This window comes from Tetrao urogallus (assembly GCF_951394365.1).
Source record: "Tetrao urogallus genome assembly, chromosome: 30".
In the NCBI taxonomy this organism is placed as follows: Eukaryota; Metazoa; Chordata; class Aves; order Galliformes; family Phasianidae; genus Tetrao; species Tetrao urogallus.
This window is the reverse complement of record NC_136843.1, coordinates 1,001,775-1,006,735: the sequence shown is the minus strand read 5'-3', so window position 1 is coordinate 1,006,735 and position 4,961 is coordinate 1,001,775.

Sequence of the window (4,961 nt, the reverse complement as noted above, 5' to 3'; positions counted from 1 at the left end):
GGCCTTCAACCATGTATCATAAGGGACAGGTTGAAAATGGCAGATTTTCAGGTAGATACCAGCTTTGGATTCTTTTTAGGATTCAACCTCTGGAATAGAGATTGGCTTTCTTCCTGCCAGCAAATCTCAGACTCCAAATTCAGTTTTTGGTCTTTGTTTAATGAAAAATGGAGTCCACAGTCTTAACAGGATATGATTTCTTCATACTTACTAAGGTACAAAGAAATTAAATTAAAATTTGCTGTAACCACTTTACTTCAGTTTCCAGCTGTTTCCCATGCACAGGACATTGGTTTTGTTCAGCATCTTTTTGCAATTTCCCCAATTTCTTTGGGATCAAGCACCTGCCCCATGGCTCCTTGTGCCAATAACAGACCAACCAATCTCTGAAGCTCACAGACTTTCACATACTTGTGCATTACTTTATTTATTATTTTTTTTCATGCAGCATGTTTCCTGTTTGTGCATAAAAATTTCATGCAATGCATTTCTGAAGAGGGCACTCACTATTCAGGGGAAAAAAAATGTGCTTTAAATTAGAGAAACGCCTTACAAGACCTGTCTTCTGTTAGACAGGCTAGACAGGCTAGTTAACTCTTTCCTTGCTTAGAGCTCTGTTTGATTTCTGGGGAAACAATCCAGTTCCAGAGAATATTTTGGCTTCATCTGCTTGTTCTATTAATTCTCCAGATTCCAAACTCTCAAATTGAGGCCTCTTGCATTTTCATGCAGATAATCTGTAGATTTATGTCACAGAAAATCACAGAATTGTGGAGGTTGAAGAAACCTCTGGAGATCATGTAGTCTAACTCCCAGCTAATGAAGCCTTCAGGTGGATCAGCCACTCCTCCCAGCTTTGTGTCATCAGCAAACTTGCTGAGGGTGGGCTCTATCCCTTCATCCAGATCACTGATTAAGATGTTGAACAAGATCAGACCCAGAACTGGCCCCTGGGGAACACTGCTGGCTTCAGAGCTCCAACCAGACTCAGTGCCATTAATCACAGCCCTCTGAGCTCTGCTACTCAGCCAGTTCTCAGCCCACATCACTGTCCACTCATCTAGTCCATACTTCCTAAGATTCATTACAAGGGTGTTGTGGGAGGCAGTGTCAAAAGCCTTGCTGAAGTCATGGTACATAACATCCACTGCTCTCCTCTCATCTACCCAGCAAATTATGGCATTGGAGAAGGCTTCCAGACTGATAAAGCATGTTTTCCCCTTGGTGAATCTATGTTGTCTACTCTTGATAACCTTCTTCTTGCAAAACACAGCAGACACCACCGGAGGCAGGGAATATCCTATGTGGAAAGAAATGGGTTTGAGTGATGCACAGAGAAATGATCTACTTGAGGGGAAATTGCATTGGAAGTAATGGGGAATAATTAAAGAGGAGAGGAATGCTGCATAATGAAATGCAGGTCCTGTAAAGGGATGCAGGTTTTATGATAGCATGCAGTTCTTGTAGTGGTATAAAGGTTTTGAAAACTATTTTGAAAACTATTCTCATCTGTTTACTCTCCAGTAATACTGTGGCATTTGGTCGATGGTTGTAGGGGGTGATGGAGATAGGAAGGGATGCAAGATGATAGCCGAGAAAGAGCATGGGCTGGATGGAAATGGGGAAATATGGGGTTGTTCCAGTTTTGGAGATTCACAGAACACAGGCACCCTTCCTCTGGTTTTGCATGCTGCTTTCGTAGGGGACGGGCTGTGCTTTGTGCTCATTTAACACACTGAAAACAACAAAGCCACCAGGAAACATGCCCTGAGGAAAAAGAAGAAAAAGAAAAGCAAGAAGAATAGGAAAAAGAATAGGAAGAAGAATAGGAAGAAGAGAAAGAAGAGGGAGGGGAAGGGGAAGGGGGAGGGGAAGGGGAAGGTGAAGGGGAAAGGGGGAGGGAAAGGCAAAAGGGGAAAGGCAAGGGCAAGGGGAATAAGAAGGGGAAGGGCTCACATACAACATGCAGTTGTAGGTTTGGTAAAAGTGAAATTATCCCAGCAATCTAAATTTGGTTCTGTTATTTTATAACAATAATTTTCACAGTTTTCTGGTTTGAAAGTAGCAATGTATGCTACTCTACCTCTGGTGGGTCTTTGGTAAGCAGACACATCAATTACCCAGCAGCCAATCTGTACTTCCTTCCCTGGGATGACATGGAGCCTAGACACCCAAAGAGAGTGTCTCCAACCCTTTAAGCAGACTTCATTCCCGTGGAAAGCTAAAGTAGATGGATTTAGGTCTAAAATAGGCTTTGGGGTGTTCCAACACTTGCAGTGTATTTCTGCAGCACAAGGGTCTTGTGCTTTGGTCAATGCAACTATGAATTTAAACATAAGCCCTATTTGCCTTTGCCGTTGTCGCCCAAGGCAAGTCACAAGAGTGACTTCCAGCAGAGTAAAGTTATACCAACAATGCCACCTTCTGGTGGCACAATACATCATCATTTCTAAGCCAGAGATACCATGGATGTTACACTTGGTGACAAATCAAAGGGGATTGTATTAGGGTTGGAGTGAAACGTAGTATGATTAATTCAACCTGGTGGGTCATCCTTAGACCTAGGTCCCTCCATCCATGTGTGGGTCATTTGGGACTCCTGTGAACACAAAAGGAAAGAAAACCTGCTCAGTTGTATTAAAAACAAGGTGAAATCCACCAAGTGCTAATTTGATGGTCTTTTCAGCCCTTTTGGCCACTTTTGCCATAGATTGCTGTGGAAACACGTTCACTATACCCCCATTGAACATGGATAGGGTCAGACAGAATTATAATGACAAGCTGATGGAATAGCCTTCTTTCTTTTATTAACAGTTCCAATACATTTGTATGCTGTTCAGTCCATTCCCGTCATTTTCCATTTCTGAGCAAATTATACAAGGGATGTGAAATAATGGTGAAGCCAAGAATACGTTTGCACCAGTAGCCTGATGCTCCCCAGAACTACTGTAAGTCTTATACACTAGATGGACTTCCACTTTTTCTACTTTCTCTAGGGTGTCCTGGGACATAACAGCAGCCCCTTTAATTCACAAGCCTCCCAGGAATTCAACCTCCTGTGCTGGTCCCTGGCATTTTGAGTCTGGAATTTCCAATCCTAATTTGATTAGCATTCCCTGAATGTCTTCCATTGTGTCTTTTACATTTTCTCATCTCTTTCCCCTTATCAGGATGTTATCAATATACTGATACACAGCATGGTCAGGTGGAACAGGAATCTTTGCTGAAAACTTAGCCAAAGCATTATGAGTATTAGAGAATGTTTACATCCTCTCTGAAGCCTCTTAAATGTATACTTGGTCTTCCTCCAGATACAAGCAAACTTATCCCGCTCAAGGAGAGAAATAGTGAGAAACTTATTAGCCTCCAAGGCAGCCAATGAGCAGTGAGCAGCTCCCTGTATCAGTGTCACTACCACTCCAGTGTTTGCAACTGAGGCAGTTAAAGGTGCAGTTTTAGCATCTGACTGTTGATATTCTACTGTGAAACACCATTACCTAGTTAGTTTTTCACTGGCCACGCAGCTGAATGGTAAGGCAAATGAGTCTTTTTAGCCATGGCTCTTTTTTCCAATTCTGTCATCACTCCATCAATCCACATAAGCGCTGCTGATGGATATTGCCAGATGTTGGGGATTTTGCAGGGAGTACAGGCTGAACAAACCAAGAGATATCAGCCATTTCTCACACGCCTTGCTCTCCAGACCCTTCCCCACCTTCATAACTCTCCTCAGGATGCTTTCAAATACTTTCATGTCCCTGTAAAACTGTGGCACCCAAACCAGCGCTCAAGGTGAGGCCACACTTCTAGGAATCCAGCATCCATAATTTCTCTCGGCTGCCAGTTCCAGTGCCTCACTACCACAGAGTAAAGAACTTCCTCCTAACATCTGGCCTAATTCTTCTGTGACCAGGTGGCTCACCTAGTGGTGGAGGAAAAGGCTGTAGATGTGATCTACCTAGACTTCAGCAAAGCCTTCAAGACTATTTCCCACCACTCTCCTGGAGAAGTTGGCAGCCTGTGGCTTGAACTGGAGTCCTTTTCACTGGCTGAAAACCTGGCTGGATGGCTGGGCCCAGGAGGTGGTGATGAATGGAGTTAAATCCAGCTGGCGAACAGTCACAAGTGTTGCTCCCCAGGAGTTGGTATTGGAGCTGGCTCTGTTTAATATCTTTATTGATGATCTGGACGAGAGCATTGAGTGCGCACTCAGTAAGTCTGCAGATGACACCAAGTTGGCAGGAAGTGTGGATCTGCCTGGGGGTAGCAAGGCCCTACAGAGGGACCTGGACAGGCTGGAATGCTGGGCTGACGCTGATGGGATGAGGTTCAACAAGGCCAATTGCTGGGTCCTGCACTTTGGCCACAACAACTCCAGGCAATGCTGCAGGCTTTGGGCAGAGTGGCCTCACAAGTTAGGGAGATAAGTCCCAAAAAGTACTGTCTCACCTTCACAAGGCCGCTTCCTCCGACAGTGCTTTGCTCTGTCAGTGAGGTGACATCCTTCTACTCTTTCACCAAGTGTTTGGGACATGACCCTTTTTGCTTTTCAGTCTTTTATAGGTTTATCCTGCTTTTGTGATGGGGACGTTTGGGCAGAGAGCAGCTTGGAGCCAAGCCCCACTGAAGCCAGCTGTCACATCAGCCTTCCAAAATCACAACAGATGGGACAAGCTGAGATGGGCAGCAGAAGGAGACCCAGTTTGCTGATTTCTCACTGGAGCAGTGGGAGAAGTTGATGAGACAACCCAACCCTCCACTGATGGGAGATGACCCAAGGAGCTTGGTCCAGAGGGGAATCCTCTGTCTCACGTCATATCCCATAGGATGTGCTGGTGGATGGTATATCCCAGGGCATCTCAGAGGAACAAAAGAGTCTGGTGTGGGTTGGTTAGGGGAGACAAAGCTAGAAACTTGAATGAAAATGAGATGGCTTGGCATGGATGTGGAGTCTGAAAGCA